At 39.1% G+C, this 15,958-nt stretch overlaps 1 protein-coding gene across 5 annotated transcripts in view; it reads left to right on the top strand.

The window, feature by feature from the left end:
- Nucleotides 1-15,958, top strand: part of LIMS1 (LIM zinc finger domain containing 1) — a 154,841-nt gene that overhangs the window by 67,971 nt on the left and 70,912 nt on the right. The window contains exon 3 of one of the 5 annotated variants that reach the window (XM_086701481.1): nucleotides 7,673-7,727. The exons of the other annotated variants lie outside the window; for them this stretch is intronic. The gene's annotated coding sequence lies outside the window, so the exon portion shown is untranslated. The remainder of the gene's footprint in view (nucleotides 1-7,672; nucleotides 7,728-15,958) is intronic. 5 annotated transcript variants of the gene reach the window in all.

Consider the following 15,958-nt stretch of genomic DNA (forward strand, 5'->3'; position numbering starts at 1 on the left):
CTTCCTACCAAACTGGCTTTTATGATTTTTATTTTTCCAGCTTTATTGAGATATGATTGGCATATAACATTGTGTAATTTTGAGGTTTACAGTGTGGTGATTTAAGACATGCAATCACCATTTTGTTGACGTTATGGTGAGACCATTAAGACTACTGTCATAGCAACTTGCAAATACATGTATTTTTAACTATGATAGTCATCATGCTGTGTATTACATACCCAAAACTTTCTCATCTTACACCTGTTTATGGTGTAAGGGTAGTTTATGGTCAAAGGGTAGTTTATGCCCTTTGATCAACATCTCCCCATTTCCCCCACCTCTCAGCCCTTGGCAAGCACCATCCTACTCTTCATTTCTATGAATTCGGTGTTTTTAGATTCCACATATAAGTGAGATCATACAGTATTTGTGTTTCTCTGGTTTATTTCACTTAGCAGAATACTCTCAAGGTCCACCCTTGAGGTTGCAAATGGCAGGATTTCCTTTTTTTTGTAAGCTGAATAATACTACATTGTATATGTATGCATACATATGCTACATTCTTTATCCATTTGTATCAATTGATGGACACTTAGGTTGTTTCCATGTCTTAACTATTGTGAATAATGCTGCAGAAAACAAGGGAATACAGATATCTTTTTGAGATAGTGATTTCATTTCCTTCAAATGTATACCCAGAAGTGGGATTGATGGATCATATGGTAGTTCTATTTTCAATTTTTTGAGGAACTTCATACTGTTTTATACAGTGGCAATGCCAATTTACATTCCCACCAACAGTGCACAAGGGTTTCCTTTTCTCCACATCTTACCAATACTTAACTCTTATCTTTCTGATACTAACCATTCTAACAGGTACGAGGTGATATTTACTTGTGGTTTTGAATTTTCCTGATTATTAGTGATGTTGAGCACATTTCATGAACTTGTTGGCTATTTTTATATCTTTGGAAAATCTGTTCATGGCCTCTGCCCATTTTTTCGTCAGGTTGTTTGTGTTTTGGCTGTTGAGTTGTATGAGTTCCTTATAAATTTTGGATATTAACCTGTTCTTAGATGCATGATTTGGAAATAGTTTCTTCTTTTCTGTAGGTTTCCTTTTCATTTTGTTGATTGCTTCTTCTGCTGTGTGGGAACTTTCTGGTTTGATGTAGTTCCACTTATTTTTGCTTTTGTCGCTTGTGCTATTGGTATCTCATCCAAAAAAGTCACTATCAAGACTGATGTCAAGTTACTTTTCTGCTGTGTTTTCTTCTATGAGTTTTATAGTTACAGGTCTTACGCGTAAGTCCTTAATCCATTTCGAGTTAATTTTTGTGAATGGTGTAAGATAGGGGTCCAGTGTTATTCTTTTGCACCTAGCATATGTTTTATGTCTTCTGTTTTATTATTATTTAGAAGTGGTAAGATGTTTTTAATAATGGTTATGTATCAAGTAAGTGGCTTACTCAGGCTTCTCTGTGGGTTACATCCATATGATCTTGTACCTGAGAATTAACAATGCCTCTTTTTAAACTTCCTTTCTTTTTCTGAAAATTGTGTGCATGTAATATCTTTAGGAGCCACATGATGGCAGAAGCAGTGCTTTGAAATTTGTGGACTTACAAATATGCTATCTAAGAGAACGTCTGCTCTGTATTTTCATCCTTTTTTCATTTAAAAAAAATGGTATAGGACTTACTAGAAGGAGGCTTCAAATGCCTATCAAATATCTTAAGAAAGAAAACATTACAAATATAGTCGAGGGGCACTTGCATGGCTCAGACTGTTAATTAAACGTCTGACTCTTGATTCAGCTCAGGTCATGATCTCATGGTTGGTAAGTTCAAGCCCTGAATTGGGCTCTGCATTGACAGTGGGAGCCTTCTTGGGATTCTCTCTCTCTCCCTCTCTTTCTGCCCTTCCCCCACTCGTGTGCACACACACTCTCTCTCACACATAAATAAACTTAAATAAAAATTTAAAAACATCAAAAAAAAAATAATTTAAAAAACAAATATAGTTGAAATCTCTTGGTATACTTTCCTGTTTCAAATATCCTCCCATCCACTTTTCTTCCATGAGGAAAGCATTTTCCTAAATTTGTATTACTTCTGTGTATGTCTTTATACTTTTATTACACAGTTATGTTTTCTTAGCAGTGCATGAGATTGTTTCTTTTGTTTTAGATTGTATATAGTGTATGCTATTTGTGTTACTATGAAACTTAGAGTTTTGACTTAACATTTTTTAGATTAATTCATATGGATTTATGTAGCTTTAGTGAATTACTTTCATTTGTAGCTATATAGTATTCCATTGAAGAGATCACAACTTTTTACATCTTGTCTCTTAATGATAGACATTTAGAGAGACGGTACAATAGAGTGATTATAGATTGGGGAGCTGGGGACCTGATATACCCATTCAGACTCCAGTGCTGTCATTTGCTAAGTATAGAGCTTGGTTTCTACTTCTGCAAAATAGGGGATAGCACTTGTGTCACAGGGTGTTGTGACCATTACATGAAATAGTATGTAGAGCATTAACACCATAAGCATTATTGTCATTAGCACCACAACAAGATGACAATAATGTAGAATCAGTGTTATTTTGTGCCATTTATTAAATTCTGTTGAAATGGAAGTCATCCTGTAAGAAGGGGGGAGTATAGTGAAAACGAGGGCTTGTAGACAGTCAAGGTGGCTTCTTTCAGATGACTTCTGTTTTCTCTAAGGTAAGCAAGGTTATCCACAAGAGTGATGGGAAAGGAGGGTGGACGGATGATTTGAGAGTGCTGAGGGTTTGAAGTGGCCTTGTTTGGGGCATTGTCTGGCTAGGTGTTTGCAAAATAATTTCCTGTTTCGGTGTATATACTCTTGTTTGTTTTGTTTTTTCTCACCAACCTTTTCAACTCACAAGTCATGAAGGCTCCACCTCCATTCTCGAGTCTTCTCTTTCCCTCCTCACATGGCACATCTTGCTGCCTAGCTGGTCTTTCACAGATGGATCTATCCAGGCCTATAACCTTCTCCATCCTGAATCCAAACCATTTGTGACCCTTTATCACACGTTTCATAATATTTCCTAGCTTGGCATTGACAAATCCTCAAAATATGGCCTTGATGCCTTATCTTCTACTTCTCTACTCATACTCTTTTCACAAAATGAGGCTATCTGCTGTTCTCTGGGTCAATTTACCACCATTCTGTGCTTTTGTTCTATTTCTTTCTTCTCTACCTAGAATATTATTTTCTCCTCTCTCCCTGTGCATGTGGGGGCTGTTTTTATACTGCTGTCAGGGTATTATGTTATGACTTCAAGGTAGTTATGCTTGTTTTCATCCCCATTGGTTGAATTTTGTTTTAAGTTAAAATAATTTTAGTATGAAAATTTTCTAATATAAAAATGGAAGAAATGAACCTCCATGTACTCATTATTCTGCCTTAGTTACTGTATTACCATGTTTGCTTCATATATCTTGTTTTTGTCTCTTTTTTAATGGAAATATAATTGACATAGTTTCAGGTATACAACATAATGATTTGATACTTATATACTGTGAAATGATTACTACAGTAAGTCTAAATATCCATTAAGATAGTTACAAAAATTTTCCTTGTAACGAGGACGTTAAGATCTATTCTTAGCAACTTTCAAATATGCAGTGCAGTATTATTAACTACAGTCACAATGCTGTATGTTACATCCTTGTGGTTTTTTTATTTAAAAAATTTTTTTTTAATATTTATTTTATTTTTGACAGAGGGAGAGAGACAGAGCACGAGCATGGGAGGGTCAGAGAGAGAGAGGGAGACACAGAATCCGAAGCAGACTCCAGTCTCTTGAGCTGTCAGCACAGAGCCTGACATGGGGTTCAAACTCCAGAGTGGCGAGATCATGACCTGAGCCGAAGTCGGACCCTTAACCCACTGAGTCACCCATGTCCCTTCCATGATTTATGTTATAACTGGAAGTTTGTACATTTTGACCACCTTCACCAATTTTGCCTACTCCCCAATTCCCACATCTGGCAACCACCAATCTGTTCTTTGTATCTAGGAGTTCTTTTTTCTCTGTGTTGTTTGTTTGTTTGTTTGTTTTAGATTTCACATATAAGTGAGATCATAAGATACTTGCCTTTCCCTGTCTGACTTACTCCACTTAGCATAATGCCCTCATGGTCCTTCCATGTTGTTGCAAATAGCAAGACTTCATTCTTTTTTGTGGCTTAATCACAGTGTGTGTGTGTGTGTGTGTGTGTGTGTGTGTGTGTGTGTGTGTGTATACATGAATATATGTATATAAATCGCATTTTCTATACTCTTCCATTAGTGAACACTTAGGTTGGTTCCATGTCTTGGCTTTTGTAAATAATGCCACAAGGAACATGGGGTTGCAGATATCTTCTAACGTTAGTGTTTGTGTTTCTTTCAGATAAGTACCCAGAAGTGCAGTTGCTGGATCATATGGTAGTTCTGTCTTTAAGTTTTTGAGGAACATCCATACTGTTTTCCACAGTAGCTACGCCAATTTACATTCCCACCAACAGTGCACAAGGGTGTTCCCTTTTCTCCATACCTTTGTGAGCACTCGTTATTTCTTGTCTTTTTGTTAGTAGCTAGCCATTCTAACTGATGTGATACAGTATTTCACTGTGGTTTTGATTTGCATTGCTCTGATGATGAGTGATGTGGAGCACTGTAGGACCGTCTGTATGTCTTCTTTGGAAAAATGTCTAGATCTTCTATTTTTTTTTATTTTTTTTTTTTAACATTTGTTTAGTTTTGAGAGACAGAGCACCAGCAAGGAAGGGGCTGAGAGAGTGAGAGGGAGACACACAATCCAAAGCAGGCTCCAGGCTCTGAGCTGTCAGCACAGAGCCCAATGCAGGGCTTGAACCCACGAACTATGAGATCATGACCTGAGCCGAAATCAGATTCTTAACCAACTGAGCCACCCAGGTGCACTGCCACCCCTCCCCCTATTTTTAAATCAGATTGTTTTATTTGCTGTTGACTTGTGTGAGTTCTTATGTTTTGGATATTAAACCTCATGAGATGTATGATTTCCAATATTTTCTCCCATTTGGTAGGTTGCCCTTTCATTTTGTTGATGGTTTTCTTTGCTGTGCAGAAGCTTTTTAGTTTGATGTAATACCACTTGTTTATTTTTGCTTCCCATGCCTTTGACTTTTGGTTTCAAATTTTAAAAATCATTGCATGGGGCACCAGGGTGGCTCAGTCGGGTAAGTGTCCCACTTCAGCTCAGGTCACGGTCTCACAGTTCATGAGTTCAGGCCCTGCATGAGGCTCTGTGCTGACAGCTCAGAGCCTGAAGCCTGCTTCAGATTCTGTGTCTCCCTCTGTCTCTGCCCGACCTGCTCATGCTATGTGTGTGTCTGTCTCTCAAAAATAAATACACATTAAACTTTATTTTAAAAAAATCATAGCAAAGATGATGTGAGGGAGCTTACTACCTATGTTTACTTCTAGGAGTTTTATGGTTTTAGGTCATATGTTTCAGTCTTTAAACCATTTGAGTTAGTTTTGTGTGTGTGTGTGTGTGTGTGTGGTATAAGGGAGTGGTCTAGTGCCATTCTTTGCATGTAACTGTTCAGTTTTCTCAGCACCATTTACTGAGGAGACTTTCCTGTCCCCGTTGTATGTTCTTGGCTCCTTTGTCATAAATTAACTGACCATAAATTCATGGGTTTATTTCTGGGCTCTCTATTCTGTTCCATTGAACTATGTGTCTGTTTTTATGCCAATACCATACTGTTTTGATTACTGTAGCTTTGTAATGTAGTTTGAGATCAGCTTTGTTCTTCTTTCTCAAGAGTGCTTTGGCTATTGGGGTCTTTTCTCTCTCTTAATTTACTTAAGTATTTAAAAGCAAATCCCAGACATTAGGTCAGTTGATCTCGATACACTTCAGAATTAGTCTCTGATAATGTGGTCATTTTCTTATATAAACGTGCTATTATCACATCTAACTGAGTGAGTGATAAATCTTTGGTATCAACCAATACCCAGTCCCTGGTCAAATTTTACCACCTATCCTAAGAATATTCCTTTACAGTTGGTTTGTTTGAACCAGGATCTAAACAAAGGCCATACTTATTAATACATTTGATTGTTATGTCTCTTAAATTTCTTTTAATTTGGAGGAAAACCCCTTCCCCATTTTTCTTTCTTGTAATTACTTTTTTGGAGATACTAGCTCTCTTGTCATGTTGAATTATCATTTTGAATTTTTTAAATAAACTTTTATTTTTAGAATAATGTTAGATTTATGGGAAAGTTGCAAAGATAGAGCATTCAGTCTATACCTCTCACCCAGTTTCCTCTCTTGTTAAGATCTTTCATCACCTTCATAGTGTCTTTTTGTCTATTTCAGCATCCTGTCCGGGATACTACCTTGTGTTTATTAGCCTTGGTTGAATTTTAAAGTAATTTCTGATCGTAAGCTCTCTTCTACTGTTGAGAAGAATAGCCATTTTCTGGCTAGGGGGCAGCACACTGTAATGGTTAAAAGCATGATTTAAAACCAAGCATAAGGTTTCAAATTCTTAATCACATAAAAACTGTATGATCTTGGACAGATTACATGCACTGCTACCACAGTTTCAGCATCTTTAAAATGGCAATAATAGTATTATTTACTTTATTGTATCACTGCAGAATATAAATTTGATAAATGCTTGTAGAACATGCCTGGCACATAGTAAGCACTCAGTAAATATAGCTCTTAACAGAGGTATTATTTCCTAAATCATAGTGAATGTCAGGGAAGAAGCTGGGTCCCATGGTAGGGGAGAGATGAGTTTGCTAAGAGATGAGTTCCTTTGCTTTGTGTGATACGGATCTCAGTACGTTTTAGGTATTTCACCTCTATCTTAAGAATTTTTAGGGGCGCCTGGGTGGCGCAGTCAGTTGGGCGTCCGACTTCAGCCAGGTCATGATCTCGCGGTCCGTGAGTTCGAGCCCCACGTCAGGCTCTGGGCTGATGGCTCAGAGCCTGGAGCCTGTTTCCGATTCTGTGTCTCCCTCTCTCTCTGCCCCTCCCCCGTTCATGCTCTGTCTCTCTCTGTCCCAAAAATAAATAAACGTTGAAAAAAAAAATTTTAAGAATTTTTGTTCAGTAGAACATATTTCTCTAGTATGTGGAGACCAAATACGGCTTTACAGGGATTTGTTAATATCAGGATTGGGGAATAAAACTGCATACTTTTTTTTCTTTATTATTCTCATGTAGTGATTGGTTTGTGTTTTGAAATAGCCTCCTTTATAAGGTACCAGAAGCAGGTGGTGTGTATGGCTTAAACACTAACATTTGTTTATGGCATGAAGTGCTCTCAAAGGAATTAAAATGGGCTTGGTCATATTCTCAGTGCCTCTTCCTGCACCCACACCCTCCTAACATCGCTGTGTTGTCTCAGTTGCTTCCAGAGCCTCCCTTGTTGCCATGTAACAGTCTACATGATTTCAGCAGACTTGCTCTGTTAGAGGAAACCGGTATTCATTAGAAGTTTTGCCTTTTTTTTTCCAGAACTCATGGAAACATTGAGTCATCACATGTACTCTGCAAGGAAGTAAGGCAGCATTGGTAATTTCAACCTGCAGAACTCAAAGGAATCCAGGAGTTCAGTTAAATTTAAGACTACCAATTTGACTCCTTTCTTTCACAGGCCTTTACTTCTGGACTGGTGGGAGAAAATTAGCTGAGGAGGAAGATGTGTATTAGTGAGTATTGTACAGGAGTGCACTATAGGTCTCTTTCCAAATCCTCAGACTCCCCATTCACAGTATTCATCTAGAGCATAACTAGACTACTTTTCATTTCCGGGGATGGAAAGTGTGGGCCAGCTGTCTCTAGTCTGTGTTTATAGTCTGGGACTTTTCCTCAGGGCACCTGTGCCTGTCAGGGTCCTGAGCTTTCCAGAAGCTTCCTGGGTTAGATTTATCAGTATTGAAAGTCAGTTCTAGTTCAGAGTGACCTTTTGATGATCTGTGAGGAGAGCATTTGGGGGCCCAGAGACAGTGTAGTCATTGGCTAAAACAGGAACATTTGAGTCAGGTAAACTTGGGTTGGGATCCACATTATCTGCCTTATTGGTTATGTTGTTTGGTCAAGACATTTAACTACTGGGGTGCTAAGTGACTCAGTCATTTGAGCATCCGACTCTTGATTTTGGTTCAGGTCATGGTCCCAGTGTCATGGGATCGAGCCCCACAAGGGGTTCTACACTGAGCGTGGATTCTCTCTGTCTCTCTCTCCTTCTGCCCCTCTCCCTGGCTCACACTCTCTGTCTCTAAAAAAAAAAAGAGAAGAAGAAAGAAGAAGAAGAAGAAGAAGAAGAAGAAGAAGAAATAAATAAAATAAAATTTTGAAAAGACATTTAACTGTTTTAACACTTCGTAACTTCATCTGCAAAACGGGAAGAGTGATACACATCTCATAGGACTGAGATGAACATTAAACTAGATAGTAAGTACAGGGTGTTTGGTAGGCACTTAGACCCCTCTGTTGTTAGTAATGATCAACCATATTAGAGAGTTGGGAGACTTTGAACTTTGTGAGGTGAACATTTTTGTGTCCCAGCTTTTTCTTTTGTAAACACTCTCTAAAAACTATTTATCAGATTCAAAGTAGGTTTAAAATGCCTGCCTCTCTGTGAACAAGATTAAAGGAACATGAAGTGCAGCTCTTGCTGTATTTCCCCAGGTCAGTGTTATTGCTTCGTCACAAACAGAATATGGGGAGATGTTAACAGTGTCAGTGCTTACTGCCTCTCCTACCCCGGCCTCTCCATTACCTCCTAAATTCCTCTCATACCACTATAGCTCAGGCTGTTATCTCTTCCCTGCACTGCCTCCATGATTGTCCCCACTTGCTCCTTAAAATCCACCCTCCCCACATGCCACTGTGAGAGCAATCTTTGTGGAACAGATTTGATCCTGTTGGGCCCTTGTTTAACAGTATGGTGGCTTCCCTTCGCTCTTAGGTTAAAAGATGCCATGCCACTGCCTGTCTCTCACCTCACCTGCCAGCACTTCCCTTTAGCCACAAGGTGGGATTTCCTTTCCTCCTGGCCCTGGGTCTCTATCAACTGATCCTGTTTCCACGAATGCTCCTCACACCTTGGGCCCTCTTGCCTTTAGTGACCTCATACCTTTTGGGTTTGCGGGGTATCAGATCCCAGCTTTTGGGGGTAATGTTTCCATTTCAGAAAATGTTTCCCTGCCATCCCTCCCCACTCCTTGCTGTAAGCATTCTCATGGTACCCTATTCTTCTATCATTTGACACGTTTTTAAATCTGTATTTGTGTGATTGTATGATTAGTACTAGTACCAGCAGTAGACTGCAAGCCCCACAAGGACAGTGGGTCCCTGGTCTTAGAGCAGGACTTGCCACATGTTTGGGGCTCTCTCAGTGTGCAATGATTGCCTTGGGGTGGTCACAGCACACTCTTCTGTGCCCTTTTGCTGAGCCCTGCCCATCAGTCCTGATGTAATGTTGTCTGTGCCTGTCCCCTTCTCATTCCCATGAACAGTCTCAGCTGGACCCTCATCTTACACTTGGGCAATGAGATCCTCTGTACATGGCTTTCCTTTTTTTTTTTTTTGTGCTACCTTGAAAGCTGTGGTCCTGGCTTAGAAGATCCACTGCTCTGTCAGTCTCACTTTCCTCTTGACATATCTCTCAATCACATTGCACTGATGTTTCCTCCACCTGGAGTGCCGTCCACTTACCTCTCCCCAAATCCTCTTCTGTACTGCTGTTCCCACTCAAACCCGACCCACTCTAGAGGATGCATCCATATTTCATTATATATATTGAGGGTTTCTGAGGTGTCCTTTCTTCCTGATTTGATTAGAAATCCCTTTGGAAGATGGGATAATGGATCTTAATTTAATTTTTCTGTTCGTTACCTCAAGCATTTTAAATTTTGGTTCCTTATTAAATAGAACTATATTTTTCTGTTGTAGAAAACTTAGAAGATATAGACAGTCCACAAGAAAAAATAATTTTGAATCTTTTCAAATACTGCCAACCAGAGATATTTTGGAAGGTATATACTCTTCCAGACTCTCTGGTGTTTGTGGATGTGTGGATGTGCATACATACATGGTGTATACATATGTGGTCTTTCATGTAAAATGGAAGCAGTGGGCAGTGTCCTCAACTCTGTTTTCACAAAGTACTATATCGTGAATACCTTTTGTATCAAATAATTGTCATCAATCACTCTCAAATGGTAAAACTATGCAGGAAATATTGTCCTTATTGAAATAATTATGTCTTTAGAGCTTTCTTAAAATTTTAAATTCTTTTTTTGTCATGGTATTGAACTTTTATCTGAGCTAGGGAGAAAAAAATAACAGTAAGTGAAGAGATGACACTGACATTAGAAATGAGGCAACACAAATTTTTTTATGTTGCCTTTGAGATTAGAATTTATACAGAACCTGGAAATATTTTGAGAACTTGGTGAAAACAGTTTTGATATAAAAGTTGATGTGTTGACAGTGCTAACTGTTGTAATGAATCCTATACTGGGGTAAGGCAGGTATTGTGGTTTACTTTTTATGACACGCCTCTTGAATTCCAGGGCAGGGAGCAGAACTGTATTTCTTCTTCCAGGTTCTCAGAAGATCAAAATTCCTGGCTCGTGACTGACTCTCTTGGAATGTGGAAATAACTGTTTCTTCCCTCCTCTCACACACAAGTACTTCACCTATTGGATTTTTTAAAATGAGAGTTTAGTTTAGAAACAGGCTCAGCACATATCGAGGTATAAGGTGGACAAGTAGAAAGAGTAGAAACAATATTTATAGCAATGTTATAAAAAGTTATATTAAAACATATGTCTTAGGTTGAATGTGTGAAAATTTTTATTTTCAGAAAAGCTCCCTTTGTTGAAATACTACCAGTAGGATTTCTTTTTAAAACAAGTTTCCTTAGAGAATTAAAAATTATTCTGTTAAAAAAGTTTAATCTTACACTCAGTTTTCCAAAAACATGTTTAGTACATCAAATGAGGTACCAACATTATAATTTATGCTCAACTGGGTGGCTCAGTCGGTTAAGTGGCCGACTTCGGCTCAGGTCATGATCTCGCGGTCTGTGAGTTCGAGCCCCACGTCAGGCTCTGTGCTGACAGCTCAGAGCCTGGAGCCTGTTACAGATTCTGTGTCTCCCTCTCCGTGACCCTCCCCCGTTCATGCTTTGTCTCTCTCTGTCTCAAAAATAAAGAAACGTTAAAAAAAAATTAAAAAAAAATAATTTATGCTCCAGAGGAAAAGTGCAGTCCTCCTGCAGACACCTACTTCCTTATTCCTTCCCTATGGTCTCAGGGCTCTGTTGAGGAGGATTCTCTGGTTTTGCAGCAGATGTGTTTTGGGGCTGGGATGATCAGTATGCCTTTTCATGGCATTTTATATTCTCATTAGATCTTACTTTTGGAATAGTTCTTTTCACCCAAAGAGAAAGTATACAGGGAAAAACAATCAAGAAAAGTTCAAAGATGCTCAGTATCTTTCTCCTCTGTTCCTGCCTCTACACTGAGGATCTGACATATGGTAGGACTCCAGGAAATACTTTTTGAAGAGCTAATGTATAAATCCTGACCCTTGTGTTCCTAATTTACTCAGCAATGGAATTTCTCACTAATGCAGTCATTAGGGGTAAAGTGTGCTGTGTCAGAACTTAGTCGACATTGGCACATCATGTTACTCAGGTCCTTTCTTAAAATCAAGTCCTTTTAATATAGGGGAAAGACCAGTGATATCATCTAATTTGGTTTCTTGTGTTTCTAAATGGAAAAATTGAGGATTTTCATAGTGAAATGACTTCCTGTGTGCTTATATGTCAAGCATAGCAAGAAGGCTGACAAACATGGAATATTTCTGGTTTCTTTCTTGTACCCTTACACCAACTTACCCTGTACTTAGCCCTTTCAAAATGTGGATGGGATAAGTTACTTGAAATTTTATTTCAAATTCCTTTGGAAATAGAATTCACCATATTTTGACAGCATCTTTTGAGAACAGTCTTTAATTGTCTAACAAAGTACTGCAGATGACCTCATGTTGTTGGTCATGAGAGAAACTTCAGTGTGTGTCTGGCTCGGAATGATGCAGTGAAGTTCTCACAAGCCTCTGATGACAGGTCAGGCTGTCCACTCAGGTGTGTCCAGCTTGAGTTACAGAAAAGCTGATTAAGGAAAAAATTCAGAGGGACTTGTTGCGGTGTCATCTCCTTATGAATGGCATCGTTTTTTTTGGTGATTTTTTTTTTTTTTTGACTCTGGCCTGGTTTTTTAGGCAGTTTATTCTGCCTTCCCATATTCTTTGTTCTAGTTAATTTCATCTTCAACCTACTTATGATGGCATGTCAGAGTTAGAACTCTTAAGCAGCAGATCTGTTTTTTAGTACTGCGTCCTTCCTGCATATTGATAGCCCAGAGCACTCTAGAGAGTTCTCATTTAGAGAGATAGCAGGGCTGATAAATATTTAGGAAATGAATGTGTTAGACATAGTGAGAAAGGACGATATTCTTACTTTACTAGAGAGTTTGCTTTCCCCTGTAAATGATTATTCATAAGATAAAATTTTAAAAAGGATTCATTTTCATTAAGTTCAAAATTAGTTGCGAAACATAAAATTATTCTCTTATTATGTGTCACACAAGGAAATAAATGGCCTGGAAATGTACAACTGCTCAGCCAGTTTACAGGCTCTTAGTAGCTAGTACAAAAGTTACTGCTAATGAGGCCCACTTAACTCTGCCATGGAATCTGGTTTGTCGCTGTCTTATTTCTGTGTAGGAGAAAGATTCACAGTTTAGTAATACTAATGATCAGTTTTAGAAGTTTGATGTTTAACTAGGTTTCTTTACCCTTTCGTGCCTGAAGGAGTACTTAGACCAAGTACACTAAAAACTGGACTATGTCATAGGAGTACACTTATCATGATGAGCACTGAGTAATGTATAGAATTGTTGAGTCATTATATGTACGCCCAAACCTAGTATTAACACTGTATGTGAATTATACTTCAACTTAGAAAACCTAGATCATGTCAGGTATAGGTAAAAATCTAGGCTAAATTTTTTTTTTTTATTCCAGTCCCAAGTGGGTAGTGTTTATACCGTGGGAGGTACTGTTCAACTCTACAAAAGCTTTTGACTTTTTACAGTATCACCAAGAAAGTAAATTTTTGTAAAAGTATAGAATAGGTGTGCCTTTTAAAAATCTCATTTAGGTAATGTTGAATGTCAAATGCAAAAAAAAAAAAAAGTTTCAAAATCTCACAAGTAGCACTGTAAAGTGATTAGGCTGTCAAAATCAATTGGTTGAACCACTAAATCAAAGAACTTATTTAAATAATGCAAACGTCTACCATGTATCTGGTCTTGTGGACACAGTTGTAAATGATCTGATACATTACTACCCTCACAGACCTGTTATGCTAAGGGGAGAGGTGGGTAGAGAAGCAACCTGTTGTGAGGCTGTGTGATTATGAGGACAGGAGCACAGTTGCCAGGGGAAGGCACTCTGGGAACAACAGAAAGGGAACTGTGGGTGCTTAGGGTCTAGAAATGCTTCTTATAAGTGATGATCCTTGCACTGAGTTGTAGTGGGATGATTAGGAGTTGGTCCATCTTCTAGTCTTATAAAGCTGCATGTGGAAAGGCCAGGAGGTGAGAGGAAGTGATGCCTGTCCTGGGAACCTCCCGGAATTCATTGCAAGTGTGGGAGGGCATGGGCTCAGCAGGGTTCACTTGGCGCCCCATGGCAGTGAGCCATTCAAGAGTTTTTCAGCAGGATCAATACATGATATTTTATGTATCACTTTGACGGGACACCTGGATGGCTCAGTTGGTTAAGCATCTAACTTGATTTCAGCTCAGGTCGTGATCTCATGGTTCATGAAATCCAGCCTGCTTGGGATTCTCCTTCTTCCTCTCTGTCTGTCCCTCCCCTGCTCTCTCTCTCTCTCTCTCTCTCTCTCAAAAATAAAGAAACAAAAAAAATTTTAAAGAGCACTTTGAAATTTGGAGGATAGATTGGAAGAGGGTAAGATAAGTGGAAGAAAGATTGGTTCGGAGACATTAAGGGGAGACAAAGGAACTCTTCTGAAACAGTGCCTAGCCCAGTGCAGAGCACTGAGTGAAAACTTATTGAACAAATACGATCCAAAGTCCTACACCGTGGTGTTGCAGGTTTCCAGAGAAGGGGAAGATCAGTGCAAATCAGAAGATCCAAGGTAAAGTCCATCTGTTGGCTTCTGAAGAATCTATTGTCTCCCTGAAATGATGATAAAACTTTGTGTTCACATGCATTTTCTGAGTCATTAACTTTTGTCAGGTTCATAAAAGGTTCCTGACCTTCTGAAAGGTGAAAAACCACTGGGTTGGATGTTAGCCTGGCAGAACAGGACCTTGTGTGAGGCTCTGTAGAACTTTGTATTTAGTCATCTCAATAAAGGGCTTAAATTTATAAAAGATATTATCAGCTATTCTGATGACGTTAAGCTGGAACAGATATCTAATTATGCCAGGAGTCAAAGTACAGATTCAAAGAGAACCTAACAGTTTGGAGACAAGTGAACAAAAGTTGTAATCAGTTTCACAGCCCAACTGTACTGTATTGAAAGTGGGATAGAAGATGCTTCACCTTAACAACTTTTGTGAGCTGTTGCTCCTTAACAACCACTGGGCATGGGGGCTGAGGAAAGCTCTGGGAGTTCTGGAGTGCTGCCTGGTAGTGAACACTTGATGCCTGGAAGCCTCTGAGAAGAGGCAGAATCCCAGGTGAGTGATGCTGTATAGGAGTATGAGAGAGGAGTATTCCTCATTGGCCCTCAGAGATTATTTGGAGTGCAGAATGAACTATTTCCCTCTATAGAGACCCACAGAAAATGCACTGGCACAGGCCTCCCTCTGTGCTGTCAACAGAGGGCACAACTGAGAGCTCTGTTTCTATGGAAAAGTATAAAAGTTAACAAAAAAAAGATGAAGACATGAGGCCACTTTTGCTGACACCGCCCTGTTGTGTGTTCCAGGGGTGGGTTCTCCCTCCCTTGGTGCTGAATGAAGTTCAGGAACACCATTGTGAGGAGAGGAGTTGATAATCTGGCTATCCCGTGCGCTGCTTGGTCAATGGTGTGTTTTGTGGCATTTGTGAATTTCCTATTCAGAAATTGTGTGGGTTCCCAGCGTGTATCGTAGTGCTGGTTCTACTTATAGCTCAATAAAATCTGAGAGCACATCCGAAGGGGTGCTAGAGACAATGTGAGAAAGCTTTACCTTCAGCCCCAGAATTTAGTTTTACTTGGTTGTGACAATTTCGTTAGGCCTTAAGCATTCATTTACTGAAATTCCTATTTGTCATTACAACCATTTTATAAATTTTTTTTAAGTGCTTATTTATTTTTTGGGAGAGGTTGAGGGGGGGAGAGAGAGAGGGAGAGAGAAAACGAGAACGAATGAACACGGGGGAGGGGCACCAGAGTGGGGTAGGGGACAAAGGATCAGAAGCAGGCTCTGTGCTGACAGCAGAGAGCTGGATGTGGGGCTCTAACTCACGAACCTCAAGATCATGACCTGAACTGAAGTCCGATGGTTAACCAACTGAGCCACCCAGGCACCCCTCATTACAACCATTTTAAAAGTCAGAGAGCAAGAACTGTTTCAGTTTGTTTGTTATATAGCTTGGGAACTTTTTTTTTTCTGTTCACATCCTTTAACCTTAGACTCATCAAATACAGGATTCGTCCTACACAGTTAGGTGTTTCCTGTCTCGTTAACCTTTAGTAGTTGCCAAGCACTTTTTCCCTGTCAGCATTCTGCATTACTTTTTTTAAAGCTCTTTTAAAAATCAAACTCTGTTATTTATATCTTTCTATAGAAACAAGTCCTATTTAATGTTGAGCTTTCTTGAAAGTAACATTACACTCTGTGTTAAC

Source organism: Puma concolor, chromosome A3, assembly GCF_028749965.1.
Source record: "Puma concolor isolate L17-30 chromosome A3, mPumCon1.1.hap2, whole genome shotgun sequence".
NCBI lineage: Eukaryota > Metazoa > Chordata > Mammalia > Carnivora > Felidae > Puma > Puma concolor.